The sequence below is a fragment of the Theobroma cacao genome, chromosome 7 (assembly GCF_053813885.1).
Source record: "Theobroma cacao isolate CCN51 chromosome 7, ASM5381388v1, whole genome shotgun sequence".
Lineage (NCBI taxonomy): Eukaryota > Viridiplantae > Streptophyta > Magnoliopsida > Malvales > Malvaceae > Theobroma > Theobroma cacao.
In genome coordinates this window covers 31791230-31810931 of record NC_142645.1, presented here as the reverse complement: position 1 = coordinate 31810931, position 19702 = coordinate 31791230, and the positions used below count along the sequence as shown (strand labels likewise).

General features: G+C 32.5%; 2 long non-coding RNA genes across 7 annotated transcripts; one reads left to right on the top strand and one right to left on the bottom strand.

Annotated features, from left to right (window-relative positions):
* Positions 1-760: 760 nt before the first annotated feature.
* LOC148761801 (uncharacterized) lies at positions 761-10924 on the bottom strand. Of its 6 annotated transcripts, XR_016027559.1 has the most exons (5): positions 10751-10924; positions 10416-10547; positions 5488-10305; positions 1859-1944; positions 761-1020 (listed from the first exon to the last, which is right to left on the bottom strand). It is a non-coding gene; the product is annotated as an uncharacterized LOC148761801 (long non-coding RNA). The 6 variants fall into 6 exon arrangements; XR_016027558.1 differs by lacking the exons at positions 10416-10547; positions 10751-10924 and having other exon boundaries at positions 5488-5547; positions 5617-10407; XR_016027560.1 differs by lacking the exons at positions 10416-10547; positions 10751-10924 and having other exon boundaries at positions 5488-6798; positions 6978-10407.
* A 2760-nt stretch (positions 10925-13684) lies between these two features.
* On the top strand, positions 13685-14621 carry LOC18594802 (uncharacterized). The gene is made up of 3 exons (XR_016027383.1): positions 13685-13815; positions 13963-14246; positions 14384-14621. It is a non-coding gene; the product is annotated as an uncharacterized LOC18594802 (long non-coding RNA).
* The last annotated feature ends 5081 nt before the right edge of the window (positions 14622-19702 follow it).

Below are 19702 nucleotides of genomic sequence, written 5' to 3'. Positions count from 1 at the left end.
GGTTAAGTTAAACCTTCACAAGGGACGTACAATGTTTTGCAAGAAAATGCGTCTACAAAGGCTGGGTGCTAGAAGTTTAAGCTTGAGTTTGTTAGTGTAAGCCTTGCAAGCCAATTGATTTTATGCTTCTAAAACACTACATTAATTTGACATATTTAATGTTAAATACATTATGGATATTTTATATTATGTATGAGGTATTCCTTTATCCATGAGTTTATTTATAAAGAATTATGAGAGATTTACGTAGATAAAGTCGTTGAAACATAATGGCCTTGCAAAGAAATTATAAATGTTATAATTTTGAAATTTTTATACATCAAAGCCTTGTTCTTAAATATGTTCCTGGTAATTAATTGTATTGTCAAGAATAAAGACATTGACACTGCTCAAAAATTGGTACATGCTATGTCATGACCCGGAACCTCCCTCGGGCCCATGACAACCGCCGCGACGTCCCGATTGACACTCATTATCCGGAATGCCAATCGGAACCGCACAAGGCTAACGAATCAGTTTCTTGCCCTTTTTGTGAGCAATCGTGGTTAAATATCGAGTTTTAAGAAAATATAAACTATTTTAGATCGAAAACAATCAAAATAAAATTTTCAGCACATAGGGGTATTTTGATCATTTTTACCAAAAAATTTCAAAACTTGATAAAGATACAACGTATGGTAGAAAAATATCCACTGCCGATTAAAAATAAATTTTTGTAATCTAAATCATTCATTTAGAGTGAAAAGTTGGCTAATTAAACTAAATAAAAATATTTGATAATATATTTCATTTTTTTATAAAACAATTTTTATAGAACTATACATAAATAATTTTTGTACCGTGAGAATAAAATAAATTCATACATACAATAATTTACAAAGTTATAATGTACAATAATGATTACAATGACAAGTGGCCCATAAATACACCTAGTATTAGTGATAGTAACTTACTGTCTGTGGGACAGAGGGGTTAACTGGAATCCTCGACAAAATCGAATATCTACAAGCTACCACAGGCCTGAAATGTTTGGAAATGAGGTGGGTGAGATTTTGCAATCCCAATGAGTAAATAGACATTATCATAAATATCTAAAGGCGAGTAAAATGGAGGCAAGTTTAAACAACAAATCACAAACCATTTCATAAGGTTTTCAATTTATTCCTTAAACCATAAAACATTTGTAATTTACCAAAACAGTTGTCAGGGCTTATAACTTTTATTAAGACAAGGCTCAAGCCAAAACTAATCCTCAGGGATACCTTGGCCGAGGCATCTAACGGAGTCCACCAAGGTTGTTATAACATTTACATGTGAAACACATTTTTATTTTTAAAACCAGTCGTTCCTTGGAGTTGGCTGAGATACACATTCACGTGGGGGTTTGACGTGAAGTGAGCTCTAATATTACCCCGGGAGTTACCCTCCTCGCCTCTACAGTTGGAGTAACTATATAACCGGGTTTACCGTGCCTCTCTAATTGGCAGTCCATGAAAACCTATCACTGTAGTGACTAACCCACCAATTTTAATAAAATTTCGACAGTATAACGTGGCTTTTATTTATTTATCCAGCTTGCATAGTAAAAACAACTTATATAAATTTCCCAATGCACTTACAAAATATAGCCACATATACTTATATCTCATAAGCCATTCATAGGAAAATATATAATTTTCAAGACAGTTAACATGCTCCAATTACTCAATTTCATAATCAACATAATATATTTTTATTTGTCACATTTATTTCTAAAACATCAAAAATCTCGTTTTAATCTCATTTTCGTTTCATAAAATCCACGAAGAGCATTTAAAAATAAACTCTAGATAATTTACAATAATAATAGGTTACTCACCATTTGTACAAATTAACTGATTTTTAGGTGCCCCGATCACTGTTCGTCGGGTATGACTTCCTTGCCTTTACCGGAAGGCTCTCCTCCTAAACACATTGCAAAATTTACTCAATTCACCACATTGATGTTAAATCTCTATATAATTGACTTAAATCCTATACTAATGCATGGTATGAAATGCAATAACCTAAAACGGCTTAAACGCGGTATTAACCTATTTTTGCACTTTAAACGATAAATTGCTAACGCGTTCCATTTTAGTTCTAAATTGTCCCATTCTCTCTCCAACCTTTCTAACCATTAATTATCAGCAAATATTCCTCTAAAATCACCAAAATCAGCTCACTCTCTTCCTTGGAAAATTCGACCAAAAATGGGACATTAATTTGGTAAATTTTCTACTTTGTTTTTCTATCACATTTAACCATTTTTCATCATTTTCTCTTCATTTCTCTTAGAATAAAAATCAGATCATCATCATTGTACCTCATTGCAGATTCGGCCAAGGGTGGGTATTGTGAAAATTTAATGCTTTCTTGCCCAATTTAATTTCTAAACACATTTAACTAACTAAAACTACCAATTTAACTAAAAATCAAAACCTAAAAATTCCAAAATCTCTCCCCTAAAATTTCATCCAGCCCTTGATGTCACATTTAGATCTCTCTCCTCAAGCATGCTAAATGGAAACAAAGGCATAGGAAAGGTAGAAATCAAGCTAAAGTCGAAAAATCTTACCGTTAGACTCGTAAATGGGCAAAAAATACGAATTCCCCTTTGAATTTCTTGTTTCTCTTTGGTTTTTCTTTTTTTCTTCCTTTGCTCTTTATTTTCTCTCTTGTTCTCCTTTATGGCTGGCCAGCACTTAAAATGGGGTTTAAATGGGCTGACTTTTCATTAAAATAATATTATATCATTAAAAATGCCACGTGTCACTTTCCCATTGGCTCATTTTTAAAATTTCATCCATTTGTTTCCAAATTTTCACCATACACTTCTCCCATATATCCATAGCTTAGATAAAATTCTCAGACTTATCCAAAGTCTCGGTGGAGTAATTTTTGAAATTTACACTTTTGCCCCCATAAAAGTGAAAAATTACATTTTTACCCAAAAAACTGAAAAATTGCCCATAGACATATTTTTCATCCCTTATACTCATACCATTCTCCAATTTGTCAAATTTGATCTAAATTCTCTCAAAATCTTAAATTTGGTTCGCAGGTGGCAAAATTACTATTTTGCCCCTACACTCCAGAAATCACCAGAATTAAACTTTTTCACTTCCTATCATTAAATTATACTCCAAATAGTTAATCTTGGTAAAAATTTCACTCCATGATCAAATTATTATCTTAGGTGGCAAAATGACGATTTTGCCCCTAAACATCAAAATTTTCAATTTTACCCCTAATGAACCCTCGAACTCTGAATAATCAATTTTAGTTATTCCTGGACTATAAAATATTAAATTTCATCCTACGATTGCTATCTGAACTAGTTCAAGGTTAAATCAACTCAAGTGTACCGTTAGGTATGATACTAGGTTTCGTCTATTCTTAGGTGCTTTCCTAGCATAATAACATGCTACTTAGTGCATGTATGTCATGACATGTGTTTATAGGGTCGGGTTTTACATGCTAAGCTTCCTTACTTTGGAAGTAAACAACCAATCTCATAGGTTGAAGTATGTGAGATACTTGAAGATAGTATGTGGGTGCTTGTTAAGGAACAAGTTCACTGAACATAACTTGCTGTGAGAGTTCCATTTGGTATTTCACTCAAGTGTCTATGAAAATACTCTCATGTGTCAGTAGTGTAAGTAATCCTTAGACATGTGATACTAAGTCATCTTGTATGTGAATTGTCATGCTTTGATTTAACCTCTACAAGTCTGAGGCGATTAGATGTGTAAACAGGGTGCTTTTGGGTGTAGCATGAAGCATACAAAGATGAATGAGTAATCCATAGACGGTTCATCACCCTGAGTGATTTAAAAGGGACATATCTCATTTGCTCTTGGCTTATATTGACTTCAAATCCTTAGACAAGGCAATATTAATAGGTCAATATGGAAGTTGTAGGACTAATATGGATAAGTTAGAAAGTAGACCCCAAGCTAAGCTTTCTCTCTATCTGGGATATATGATAAAAGGATCAAATTACACTGAACTACTATATATTGAAAGGTTAGTCAAACTATATTGATTGTCTTGACATTTGGGTGGTCATAATGTATTACTATATGCTATCTTTGAGCTTTAAATTCTTTGTGCCACCGCTCCTATTCTTTCTATACATCTTTGTATTCATCATACTCTATCTTGCTTGTACTTAGTTAGCAAAACCCACCTTCTAAAAGTATATTTGGTTCAATCTTGTAAGAGAGAAAAAGAGTATAACTTAGCCTCTATAAGGTAGTATTTAGAGGTTGTGCTTGATCCTTGAAAGGCATAAAGGTTATACGTTAGCCTTCAAAAGGTTGTGTGTAAGGATTATGCTTGATCCTTGAAAAGCATAGAGGTTATATCTTAGCCTTCAAAGGGTAAAGTGAAAAAGTTGTGCTTGAACCTTGAAAAATAGCTAGTTTGTGCACCAAACCTTCTCTAACTACTCCAAAGCTTCTCTAACTATAAAAAGGACTTCTCCAAAACATTTACAAGGTTAGAAGAGTGGAAAAAAACATCATTTGATCAAGAATCAAATCTTATGGAAAGAAAGAGGTTAAAGAAAGAGAAATCAAGCTAGAGCAAGCAAAACACATTATTTTACTTAGCTTTTATGTTATCTTTGAGCTTCAAATTCTTTGTTCTGCCATTCCTATTCTTTGTATACATCTCTGCGTTAATCATACTCTATCTTGCTTGTACTTACTCGGCAAAACCCACTTTCTAAAAGTATATTTGGTTCAATCTTGTAAGAGAGAAAAAGGTTAAACCTTAACCTTTATAAGGTAGTATTTAGAGATTATGCTTGATCCTTAAAAGGCATAAAGGTTATACCTTAGCCTTCAAAAGGTTTTGCTTGAACCTTGAAAAGGCAATAGTTATTCTTAAACCTTTAAAAGGCATTGTATTGACATCATTCAATAGTGTATTAACCTCCTCAACTTGCTTAAGGCAAGGACCTAGGAAGCAATGAAGGGTTCAACCTCTATAAATTCATTTTACATTTTCTCTTTTGTCTTCACTATTTATACTTGTGTATTTTACTTTACTTTGAAGAGTTTTGAAAATTTGTTCTTAATTTGTTTATTCTTTAATTTACTCTTCACTACTTATACTTATTCATTGCACTTTATTGTTTGATTTTATCATGCATGTTTACGTACCGTAAACAAGTAATATAGTGAAAAGTAGAGTGTTAATCCCACATAGAATTGAATTAAATTTCTTTACTAAGTACTAAAATTAAAACTCCTTAATCTTTTTCGAATAACCAAATTTAAAATAATAAAAATTAAATAAACTAAAATCAAAACAAAAACTAAAAGCAAGAATCACAATTAAACTATTATATTATCTATTCAATACATACACTTGTATGAGTAGAAAATTAAACAACAACCTACAATGAATTTCTCAACTTCAAACTCAATTCATAAAATAAACAAACTTAAGTATCCTTACCTTCACAACCTCCTTAGAAAGCAAAACCCCCAAAATCCTTGCTCAAAATGATTTAATGTGCTGAAATTTGTAAAAACCTAGAGTTAGGTTATATTCATGAGATTTAAATTTAAAAAAGCCAAACCTTACCTTAGAATTGAGTTTGGAAGGATGAATCTTTGTCCAATGGGGTTTGGAGTGGTTAGGAGAAGGTTTGGATGGTGTTGGAGATGAGTTGGAGGCTAGAAAAGTGAAAAGTGAAATCTAGGGCTTGAGTTGGGTTTTTACAATTTTTCCATGCTGAAGCCTTGGGATCAACACCAAAACCCTTAGTTGTTGATCTTGGGCTTTTAAATTTTCTGCCCAAACTTTCTAGGATCAACCTTTGGTCCTTTGGATGTTGATCCCACCATTTGCAATAGCTAATTTTTGTTTCCTTTGTTGTTGGGATCGACCATTTAGCCATTGAGGTCAATCCTTGAGTCCCCATAAGCTGTTCCAAGCATTCTAACTTGTAGGGATTGGCCATTTACCCATTGGGGGTCGATTCTAAAGTCTCTCGAAAGCTTTCTAAGTATTTTTCTTGTAGGGATCGACTTTTCTTTCCATAGAGGTTGATCCTAGCCATTTGCAAAACCTATTCCAAATACCTTGTTGTCTAGGGATTGAGCCTTCCTTCTTAGGAGTCTATTCTTTTTACTTCCAGTAGCTATTTTGATCCTCAAAACACATAAGGATCGACCCTTTCTTCATGGGGATCAACCTTTCATGCCTTCACTCGCAATAACACATTTTTTTGGTTTCCTTTTTCATCTAATCTTTTGACCATCATTCCTCCACAATTAAAACACTATATGAAGGATAAATTTAAAATTCCATGGTTTGAGAAACTAATTCAAAAATTTATAAAGAAATAACTCAATTCGTACATCTTTATTGGAAATTTTCCAACCTACACTTAGATGAAAAGTCAGAGTTTTACATATAAACTGTGGAAAATTGCTATCACATCGTTATGGAATATTGCCTCATAACATGTGGAAAGCTCATATACTCGTATCATGTCATTTCAAATCATAATTCAAAATCATCTCATTTAAACATGTACTTGCACTTTGGTGCTCATATGGGCCTTCGAGCCATAAAAAATAAGTCAGTAAAATATGCACAATGCCATGAAAGGCTACAAATCCATAACATTAACATAAATAAAGAACAACTCATCAACGAAACATGACTCGACCTCTAGGTTGCAAATGGCTGCTAAATCACCTACCAGAAAAGGAATGGATCACGTCTTCATGACACAAGTGGCTAGCAGCAATCACTAATCTACAACAAAAATATGAGAAACTAACGTGTGAGTCACAAAAAACTTCATGAATGAATACAAGAAGGGGACAAGTTAAGGGGCTTAGGCTTTCCACAAATATAATCTTTAAATAGCATGCATGTATAACTTTAGTAATTAATGATTAGATCCTTATAATTGGAAATAGTTCAAATCTTACAGTGTACTTAAAACCACTTGAGTTGAATATTAAATCTTCAAATCATTGAACACGACATTTAATCAAACCTTGTAATGCTTTCCGAAGCCATTTAAAGTCACCTAAACCTTTAGAAATGAGTTTGAGCATAAAACCTCTTAGTACACATCAAAAAGGGCTTAAAAGTCTCATTCTACAACTAAGGTCTTGATACCTTCAAGGGAGGTATCGATACTTCTAGTTGAGGTCTCAATACCTCTTCTATAGGTATCGAGACTTTCTCTACAAAATCTTTTAAGCATTTTATTTCACAGGTATCGAGACTTCCTCTTAAGGTCTCAATACTTCATTCATATATACCTAAAATTTGGGTTATTTTCAATATATATCAACTTCATTTGACCTTTTAAACTTGAGATCTCTCATATGACTAAGCTTGCAAACTTACTTGGCTAAGAAACCTCATTTATATGCTATTTTATCATTACATACAATAGATCAATAAACATCTCATACATCAATCAAAATACATTCAATGGCCTAAGAAGTTAACAATGGTTAAGCCCTCATCATCCTTGGATAGCTTTTGGTGATGGTCCAACCCTTATCACCCATGGACATCTTAAGCAATGTTAAACCCCTACCACTCTTAGACATACATGGTGCATCTTGGGAATGGAATCACCACCTCACTGTTATAGTGGAATCAATGCCTCACTCTTTCTCAAAGTGATAATAGTAAAACCCCTATTACCCTTGGGTTAACTTAGCAATATTTTCTCTGCCTAGCAAAAATAGTTTAGTTACTTTTTCAATTCATCATGATCATGCAATATTCTCAAATGTATAGCATTTAATCATGATTTCATACTCATCTCATGTAGTAAGTGGAATCATTATCACATATATTTCAACTTAGCATTCATCATATACTCATTTTTATCTCATATAGCATGTGGTATCAACATCAATTACCTTACAACATAGCATATATCATTATGCTCATTCTCATCTCATTAGTATGTGGAAATAAGCATCACATACATTACAACATAGTATACATCGTATGCTCATTCTCGTCTCATATAGCATGTGCAAATAGCCAAACATGCATTACATCAGAACATACATGCATCATACACATGATCTCATGATGTGGTGGTTTGGTCTAAACCACATGAAAGGACTTGTCCTTCCTTATTGAAAGCTAACACATAGTAGAATATTTACATATATATATATATATTAGATTGAAAACTTCTTACAAATGTGGTATCAATCACAAACACCTTTCATTTATAAGATAATGATAAAATCATACTAACCAAATAATTCATCAAACCTTTTTGGAGCATCTCGAACCTTTTCTTGTCAAGTACTCGGCTTATCTAAACATACTAATTTTTTCTTCCGTGCTCAGCAATAATTAAACGAGTATTAATATTGTTCCTAGCATTGTAAAATTGCATTCTAAGCATAATCTTGAACATAAATCACTAGCCAACTAGTCTAAATCTCCATTAAACTTGTTGTTCATACTTAAACAAAAACTCTAGCCTCCCAAACTAATTTTAGTTAGTAATAACTTTACCTTGATAAGCTCTTAAAGTTGGAAAATAGTTGAAACCTAGCATTTAAGATAAAAATCACATTTTTAAGATTTAATAGAACCTTAAAGGGAAAACAACCCATAAACTTTGATTCTAGAAAATAATTTCCTTACCTCCATAATGTTGAAAAACCAAATTAAAAGCTAGAAATTACTTGCTCTTAATGAAAAATGCTTTTAAAGCTTGAAAGAGAGTTGAGAGGGTGGCAAATAAAAGCTTTGGCAATTGAGGAATGCTAGAAAACCTCAGACCTCAGAATTTGTGATATACTTCTAGTTTAGGGAGTCAAAAGACAAGTTTAGCTCTTTATTTTTTTTAAGTCCGATGTTCAGGCAATGACACCTTGGACCTAGGCCTCGATACTTTTGAAAACAGTCCTATTTTTTTTTAGGTTTCTTGACTATAGTCTTCATACTTCTTGTATAGGTCTCGAGAATTTCTTCAAGACTTTCTTTCTTGGTAGCAAGGTCTTGATGCCTCTATTCAAAATTTCTTAAACTAAGCAAAAAATTCAAATATAGCCTTATACTTCTATTGCATTCAATCAAGGTCTTATACTTTTATTTTGAACCAAATAAGTTTTTTTTATTTTATTTTGAGTCAAATAAGCCCTCATGGCTAATAGTTGATTTAGTCAAAATGTCATATGTCATTTTATGTCGCGTAACAAGAACGTGGCATGTTAACCTATCATAATTAATAATGATGTGGCATGTTGATATGTCATAATTAATTATGACATAACATACTAATTTAACATATGCACCCAAACATTTGATTCATTGGTTGGTGCATGATTTTCCTCTTTCTAAAGGGCAAGGTTCAAATCCCTTTTTCCCCAAATATATAAATAAGCATACTAATTTGACATGATAACATGATCATATGGCATTTTTCACTCTCCACATCAACGTCATGTCATTGACACGTGGATATAGAATGACAATTGTCATTTTAACCAATAACAATTCGTTAATCATTAGTCATAAGAGCTTATTTGATTCAAAATAAAAATATAAAGACTTAATTGAAGTAATAAAAGAATAATAACTTATTTAAACTTTTTTGAATAATTCAAGGACTTATTTGAGTAATATACCTAAAAAAAATTTATAAACATTTCCTTGTTTAATTCCACAGCATTGTAAAGTTGTTCACAGGTCATTAATTTCCATAAAGAGAGGAAGAGACTGTTCTTCAATATCTTTTGCACACACAGTACCAGACACTCTCTGTTTCTTAGTTTGTACAGTAAAAAAAAAGAATTTGTTTATGATAAGAGTTCACTTTTTCTCTTTTGTTCATGTAATTCTATTTTATCCTTTTGTTTTTTCATGATAAAAATTTTATTTTTTTCTTCTTTTTCTTTGTGTTTTGTCCTTTCTGTGAAAAAAAATAACAACAAAAGGTTAAAAGCAAAAAGAAAAAGAAAAGGAGAAATAAAGCTAATTACCTTCACCAAGGGGAAGAATATAGCACAAAATCAATAAAAAGGTGATAGTACAAAAGAAACCAAGCAGAAAGAAAGATGGGTTCAGGCAGTTCCCTCTCTTTTAATCTTCCCAACTTGCAATTGTTGTTTCAAAGAAGTGATTGACCAAAGTGTTGGACCTTGCCACCGATCTTATCAGTTGTTTTCTTTGGACAAGTTGGTGAAGAAGCCTTGCCAGCTCTACATTAGTATGCTGCATTTCTTCTCTTATTGCAGCTAACTCTGCTTTCGATCTCCTCGCTCCCTTCTATTTTGGCATGATAATGGAACTTAGTTACTTTTGTAGGGAAAGAAAGCGAGTTTTCGCCAGAAAAGAATGAAAAAAATGGGAGACAGGCTATGAAGATAAGGCTATACCTTCCAGGAATATACCCTCACCCTTTTCTTCAATGACATGAGACTTTTCTTAATGGGAACGTTCCATTTACTTGCCATTTGTCTTGGGGCCATGGACTTCTCGCAATCTCTCTATCTGTCAGTCAACCAGTCCTTTTTGTATTTTATAATCAGTACAAACAAGAAAAGATATTGTATTCAAAGCATCAGAATACGCCGATGAAATCAATTCTACATTTATTTTATTGATAAACAACAAGAAGCTAAAAACTGAAAGAAAAAGGGCAAATTACGCAACCACAGCAAACAGACACAATTATGTAACTATGAAAAGAAATGATCAATACTTAGCATACCGTAAAGTTTAGATTTGCAGCATGAATGAAAGCCAAAAGATAAGGAGAGAGAAAATGATGTTTCCAAGAAAGTTCGTAATTGCTTTTATATAGTACCACCAACAGCAAGTTTAGTGTTTATGTTGAGATAATGCTTCCAAGAACGTTCCTAATTGTTTTTATAGTACCAACAGCAAGTTTAGCGTGTATGTCAAGATGATGTTTTCAAGAAAGTTCCTAATTGCTTTTATAGTACCAACAACAAGTTTAGTGTTTATGTCGATGATGTTTCCAAGAAAGTTCATGCGAAGGGGATTCGAACACGTTGTTGGGTGGCGGCTGATTAGTCAGCTTGTTATCGACCGATAAAGAACGAAATCGGTCGAGTCGTGAGCGGTGCAATAGGAAACGTCAGCAAATCTTGCGTCGTTTGTTTTGAATGGGAACTCTCTGCGGGTAGTGTGGCCCGCCTCTACTCACATATTTTGTCATGTAGCTCAAATGAAGAGAAGATAACCAATTTTAATGTAATGGAGAAACTTCTGTTGAAAGCATTCTTTTTATTAAAAAAGGTTAATTGAAGAAAACAATATATAGAAAATATCATTACTCATTAACATTCATCAATATATGTAGTGCAGATACATGTGAACTATATGATCTAGTGGTTTTTGTAAATTGTGAAGTAACATTAGAAAAAGTGATTAGTTTTAATTTTTGCGTCAATGGACTTCTCTTTTCTATTGCTTGGACTTTTTTGGGTGAAGGGTAGAGAGCTATTCGACAATGTTTTCTTAGCTCATTTAGGTATGAGAATTTGCCATTGAGTACTAGTGGATAGATATGGAATTGTACAATTATGGTTCAGCACAGTTGAGTAATTATATGTTAAAAGAAGCCTTTTGCAAACAGCATAGACTTCGATTGGCATAAGTGTTTAGTACTAATAAAATCACTTTTAAAAAATATTATTGGGTACATACTAACGAGGTGAAATTGGAAGGAGCAAATCACCCCAAGGAAGCTCATAATTGATGGCATGCAAATAAATGCATTATATTTGAAGAAATAATAAAAAGAGAGGGGAGGGAGGGTTTTGAGAAGAGAGGGAATTCTTATTATATTTGTTCATTTGAGTGCTATAAAGGTTAATTAAATAAGATGGAGGGTTAGTCAATTAATAGTGCGTTGAAACCATGAACTCGAAGTTAGTCAAAACAATAGCTAATTAACTAATATTCTATCTTGAAGCAATTAAAATGCTCCAAAGAAGATTAAAAAACTCTTAAGGTTCAGATTAATCGATTAAGGCAACAAGTAAAGCGATTGAACGTGTCTAAAGTCATGGCAAAGATTTGAAGTTTACAATTGACCACTTCAATCAATCAAAAAATTTTTGTCAAGTGATCGACATGAAGAGTGAAATCCAAGGATTCAACTAGTTAATGGGCTATGAAGAACTAACCAATTAACCTGCACGACAGAAAGCCCTAAACTGATTATGCGCAATCGTATTTCTTATTAAATGAGATAAAAATAAAAAAGCTTCAACAAAAATCGGAAAGATCAAAATTAAGAAATTTGAGCTGATAGTTCTAAGAACTCTTCTATTACATTTGTTCATAGTGCTTGACTCTTATTTTTAATTTATTGTAATTTCATTTGGGTTGTTTTGGTGTATTTAGATAAGTTAGTAATTAGTTACATATTCGTTCAAGCCATAAGTTTGTGAGATTGAGTGTGGAAAACACTCATTGGTTGTAAGAATGAGTGTGAAAAACACTAGTTGATTGTGATATTCAATGTTGGAAGTATATGTTGGGTTTGTATAACATGAGATCTCACCTTTAAAAGATTAGTAGAAACTATTAATTCTTTTAATTTAATGAACTTGGATATAAAAATTCTTGACAAGCATTGTCAAGGTAATGGATGTAGATCCGGAAATACCAAATAATTATAGATTGCCTTGCAGACCTTTTCTTACTCAATGAACTACTTTCTTATCATTTTTTGTCATTCTGTAATTTCTCTCTCTAATTCAATATAAAAAATTCTTGAAATTCCTAATAGTGCGTAGTTTGGGATCAACAAGTTAAAGTCCATATCCAAAATAAAGTATTTTTGTTGGTATTATAAACTATGTGAAATTTTAATTAGCAAATGAAAGTTTCAACATGCAAAAGAAACTGCTTCTTTTTTTTTATTATTTCATCCAATTCTCTTGGAGCGTTATTCTTCTTTATCAATTTTGAACACCATATAATATGAAATAATGAGAAGTGCTAGAATTTTGAGGAGAAGAAAACCCAATCATCTCTCTTTTCTATCATGACTTTTCTGTCAAAGGATTTAAGCTTAATTTTTCTAATATATTGTGATTATTTTTTGAAACAAATAAAACTCCTGTTAAACAATAACTTGCTGTCCAGTTAAAGGGCTAACTTAGTAAAATCCTTCTTTTGGTTCGTTTTACAAGTCCTTTTAGCACAGCAAATTCGTAAGAGACGTGCGATATTCGTTGGTTTTAATAAACAAACATGCTGTAGTCGGGCGAGAGTAGACAGAGAGGAGCTTTGTTGATTTTAGATTGATTGACTATCTATATATATAAATAACTTATTGAGTAAATTGTCTATTCTGGATACCTCTTTTCTTTCTGACCTCTGTACAGTCTACGACTATGATTTCCATCAATTTTACATCTTCTTTCGTTCGAGATTTGGATGAAATCTGTCTAGATTTGGACGGATTCAGATCTTAAATTTTCTATCTTCCTCAATGTTCTCACAGTGCATTCGTCAACAATTTGGCATAACAACCACGACAAGTGTGGCCCAGGACGAATACGGGCCACTTTGTCAAGATGTAAACGCAAGGAATTAAACTTTACCTTCCCACGCACGTCAAACTAAATATATACATGTATCGCCCTATAAAGGGAGGAAAATTTATGGACAATTTATATAACTTGAGTACATCAAACCAGGGGCTAGTGAGCGAAGATGGTTTCGCTGGGCAGAAGCAAGAACATGTCCCCCTTTACCGCAGCACTAAATTCAAGATTACTGCCAAGGGAACGTCAGGTTTTTGTTTCTACTTGTTTGTTTTTTCTCGAAAAGTAAACTTCAAGACATTTATTGGTGCAGAATAAAGTTGTTCTTTTGGCCGGTAAGCAGAATTTGTTGCTAGTAAACAATAATAACTTAGTTTGATATTTCATTTTATATCAGAAAAGAGGGAAGTTGAAAAAGTAGGGCAGCAGTATGATGAGAGGGTTGACAGCACAGATGGAAGAGGTTACTTCGGAACAAGAAAGGAGGAAAGAGGAGCAAAGACAACTAAAAGACAAACTTAAAGCCATAGAAGCTAAATGTGACCAACTCCGCAAAGAGACCGCCATCGTAATACAGCAGAGTGCCAGCACCCAAATCCGGCTCGCTCTCATGTTTGAAATCTTAAGAGCAAGAGAAAATAGAGACTTTACCAAAGCAGCTCAACTTGCTCAATCTCTTCGGTACTTCTCTTCATAATCTTAAGGAAGAATGAACTCATGGCTTAATGAAACAGAACTGTTTTCTTTTCTTTTTCCTTTCAAAACTTTGATAGCTAATTCATATTACCCTTTGTTCTTTTCATCTCTTCTCTTTGTAGTGAACTCATAATGAAACAGAAGGCATAGTTGGAGGTCTTCGGCGGTGGCTTGCTTGATCAAGCATTGCTTCATTCCAGAGTTGCAGCTAAATTTCTTTGTTTGATTCTCAATTTTTGCACTTTCTTATTGGATTTTGGCCATCGTAGATTGTGGTAGTAATTTATAGTTTATACAAATATATATTGAAACAATAATCATTACATAAAATTATAATAATACAAATAATGGGTATTTCTATATGGTTTTTTTTTATTATCTTTTCTGGTATTTAGGTGGAAGTATTTGTATCGTATATTGAAACAATAAACTATACTTAAAAGTATAATATATATATATATAATGAGAGATCTACTACGCACTATGTTAAAGTCTTAACGGAGATTGAGTTTTCGGTATGATGGAAGCAGGGGCGGAGCTACTCAATTTTTGTTGGGGGGATCAAAGACGAAAAAAAATAAAAGCTAAAAATTTTTAAAACTAATATGTTGAATTTAACCAACGATCAAAAGATTCATAATAGACAATAAATTTATATAACATGTAAATAAAAAAATAAAAAAAAACTTATAATAATTATTTAAGAAAGTTGTGCTCGACGATGTTTCTTAAATTCAAATTCATCAATTATTTACTTTGTACTGAAAAGACTATCAATATTTTTCTCAATATAAACAACTAAATTATCTGCAAGAAACTCATTATGCATTTTGTTCCGGAGTCTTGTTTTTCACAATTTTCATTGTTCAAAAGGCACTCTATAGTTGCTGTAGAAATCGAAAGAGTCAAAATAAGACGAATTAATCTATCAATGAAGTGGTAATTTTTTAACTTTTCTGTTTCTGTTAATCTCTGGCACAATTCAGAAAGTGTCTTAATATCTTCAAAACTTTGATGATGAGGTATTAAGGTTTGATGGCTCAAGTTTAGGAGAATCATTTGAGCGATCTACCTCTTTTCTTTTAAAAAATTTGTCAATTGTTTTCAACTTACTCATATTTTAATCAAACATGAAAAAAAAAATCAACATTCAATATTCTTATTTATTTATATTTAAACTTAAAAAATAAAACATAAAATTATAATGAATAAAATATAAATAATTAAATACAAAATACAAGATTTCATATAATAGTTAAATAATATAAATAGAAAGAATAAGGTAAAAGAAAACTTTACCTCTTTTTAATTTTACACAATAGTGGTGGGTGATCTTTGTCTTTTCTTGTCCAAACTCACAAGCTCATAAATCTCTTTTGAAGAATAAGGTACGTTTTAATGGTGAGTTACAAGAAAAGAGAAATAAAAATAAAAAGATACAAAAGAGAAGAGAAAAAGAGAAAGAGAAAGAGGTGTAGAGAAACTTAAATTAGGGTAAAGTTAAGTAAGTTTGTGAGGTTGTTTGATTTTATATTTATATTAATTATTAAATAAAAAATTTATTTTGAGTGGGTCATTGATAATATATAATAAATAAAAATTTTCAAAAATTTTAGAGGGGCCATTGATAAAATATATATAAAAAATAAATATTTTTAAAAATTTTGGGGGGGCCACGAACCCCCCATTGTTGGCTTACCCTCTGCCCCTAGATGGAAGGGAGAAAAAAGGAGTTGATTCTATTCTTTGAATGAGCAGAAATACAAATCTAGCAGAAGACATTATAATGAGGTTTATATACAAATTAAAAGAGAACCCTATTACTAAGATAATTACAAGAATAACCCTTCCACTAATCAATAATTACAAGTAACTCAGATGCTTACAAATATCAACACATCCCCTCAAGATGAGCATGTATATATATTTTCATTACTCATCTTGCCAAGTAAGGTGTGGAGTTGAGCTGGTTGCAGTGATTTTGTAAAAAATATTTGTAAGTTGCAATTGTGTGGGAACATAGTTTGGAACCATTTTGCCATTCAATACCTTTTCTTTTATGAAATGGCAATCTAATTCAGTATGCTCTGTCCTCTCGTGGAAGACTGTGTTCCTACATATGTGCCAAGCTAACTGATTGTCACAAAATAACTCTACTGTTTTAGCATCTTTATTGCCAAAGTCTTTAAACAGATATAAAAGCCACATAATTTTTCACAACAGGTGGAAGCCATTGCTCTATATTTTGTCTCTATGGAGCTTTTGGCCACCACAGTCTGTTGCTTTGATTTCCAACTTATAAGAGAAATACCAAGAAATATGCCAAAGCTTGTGATAGATTTTCTAGTATCTTGACAACTATCCAAGTCATTATCAGAATAGGCTCTTAATGTTAGATCTGCATTTGAAGATAATAGTATACTTTGACCTGTTGTACCCTTAAGATACCTTAAAACCCTATGTGGAACTTGCATATGAACAATGTGTCACGACCCGGAACCTCCCTCAGGCCCATGACAATCGCCGCGACGTCCCGATTGACACTCATTATCCGGAATGCCAACCGGAACCCCGCAAGGCTTACATATCAGTATCTTTCCTTTCTTGTGAGCAATCATTGTTAGATATCGAGTTTTTAGAGAATATATACTATTTTAGATCAAAAACAATCAAAATAAAATTTTCGCCACATAGGGGTATTTTGGTCATTTTTTTCTCAAAAATTTCAAAACTGGCTAAAACGTAATATACAAGTACAAAATACATAATTCATATTCAAAATGAGTTTAAAAGTCTAAAATCTTCATTTAAAACGAAATTACGGTTATTTGAATAAAATAAGAAAATAAAAGAAATATTAAGGGAAATATTCTATTTTCTTATAAAACAATATTTATAAAGTTATACGTGAATAATTTTTATAGCGTAAAAGCTAAATAAATTTATACATACTGAAATACAGTAAGCCAAAATATTTAATTTAATTTACAATAACCAGAGGGCCCCCGAATAAACAAAAGTAAAGAGGACTGTGAACCTACGGTTTGGAAAATGCAGATCCAATAGTAGTCCTCGATGAGATCAGCTATCTACAGTCTATACTGAACCTGAAATGGGTGGAAAGGAGTTGGGTGAGATTTTGCAATCCCAATGAGTAAACAGACATTATCATAAATATCTAAAGGCGAGTAAAATGGAGGCAAGTTTAAACAATAAATTTCAACCCATTTCATAATGTTTTCAATTTATTTCTTAAACCATAAAATATTTGTAATTTACCAAAACAATTGTTAAGGCTTATGTCTTTTATTAAAACAAGGCTCAAGCCAAAACTAATCCTCGGGGATACCTTGGCCGAGGCATCTAACCGAGTCCGCCAAGGGTGTTAAAATATTCACACGTGAAACACATTTTTATTTTTAAAACCAGCCGTTCCTTGGCGTTGGCCGAGTTACACATTCACGTGGGGGTTCGACGTGAAGTGAACTCTAATACTACCCCAGGAGTTACCCTCCTCGCCTCTACAACCGGAGTAACTATATAACTGGGTTTACCGTGCCCCTCTAATAGGCAGTCCACGGAAACCCGTCACTGCAGTGACTAACCCACCAATTTTAATAAAATTTCGACAGTATAACGTGGCTTTTATTTATTTATCCAGCCTGCATAGTAAAACAACTTACATAAATTTCCCAATGCATTCACAAAATATAGCCACATATACTCATTTCTCATAAGCCATTCCTAGGAAAATATATATTTTTCAAGTCAATTTGTAGCCTCCAATTACTCAATTTCATAATCAATACAATATATTTTTATTTGTCACATTTATTCCTAAAACATCAAAAATCCCGTTTTAATCTCGTTCTCATTTCATAAAATACATAAAGGGCATTTAAAATAAACTCTAGATAATTTACAATAATAATAAGTTTACTCACCGTTTGTACAAACTAAAAGCTTTCTAAGCGCCCCGATCACTACTCGTCGGGTACAACTTCTTTGCCTTTTCCGGAAGGCTCTCCTCCTAGACACATTACAAAAATTTACACAATTCATCACATTGATGCTAAATCACTATATAATTAACTTAAATCCTATACTAATGCATGGTATGAAATGCAATAGCCTAAAACGGCTTAAATGCGGTACTAACCTATTTTTGGCACTTTGCCCGATAAATTGCTAACGCGCTCCATTTTAGCTCTAAATCATCCCATTCTCTCTCCAACATTTCTAACCATCAAATATCAGCCAATAACCTTCTAAAAACAACAAAAATCAGCTCACTCCCTTCCTTGAAAAATTCGGCCAAAAATGGGACATTAACTCGGTAAATTTTCTACTTTGTTTTTCTATCACGTTTAATCGTTTTTCATCATTTTCTCTTCATTTCCCTTAGAATAAAATCAATTCATCATCATTGTACAGCATTGAGCATCCAGCCAAGAGTGGGTATTGTGAAAATTTACTGATTTCTTGCCCAATTTAATTTCTAAACACATTTAACTAACTAAAACTATCAATTTAACTAAAAATCAAAACCTAAAAATTTCAATTTCTCTCTCCTAGAATTTCGTCCAGCCCTTGATATCACTTTTTGATCTCTCTCCTCAAGCATGCTAAATGGAAATAAAGGCATAGGAAAGGTAGGAATCAAGCTAAAATCGAAAAATCTTACCGTTAGACGCGTAAACGGTCGAAAACCGCGAATTTCTCTTTGAATTTTCTTGTTTCTCTTTGGTTTTTCTTTTCTTCTTCCTTTCCTCTCTATTTCCTCTGTTTTTCTTCCTTATGACCGGCCAGCACTCAAAATTTGGGTTTAAATGGCTGACTTTTCATTAAAATAATATTATTTCATTAAAAAATGCCATGTGTCACTTTCCCATTGGCCCATTTTTAAAATTTCATCCATTTGTTTCCAAATTTTCACCATACACTTGTCTCATATATTCATAGCTTAGATAAAATTCTCAGACTCATCCAAAGTCTCGGTGGAGTAATTTTTGTAATTTACACTTTTGCCCCCGTAAAAGTAAAAAATTACATTTTTGCCCCAAAAATTGAAAAATTGCCCATAGACATATTTTTCATCCCTTATACTCATACCATTCTCCAATTTGTCAAATTTGATCAAAATTCTCTCAAAATCTCAAATTTTGTCCATGGGTGGCAAAATTACGATTTTGCCCCTACACTCCAAAAATCACCAGAATTAAACTTTTTCACTTCCTATCATTAAATTATACTCACAATAGTTAATCTTGATCAAAAATTTCACTCCATGATCAAATTATTATCTTAGGTGGCAAAATGACGATTTTGCCCTTGAATATCAAAATTTCTAATTTTACCCCAAATGAACCCTCGAACTCCGAACAATCATTTTTAGTCATTCCTGGACTATAAAATATTAAATTTCATCCTACAATTCCTAT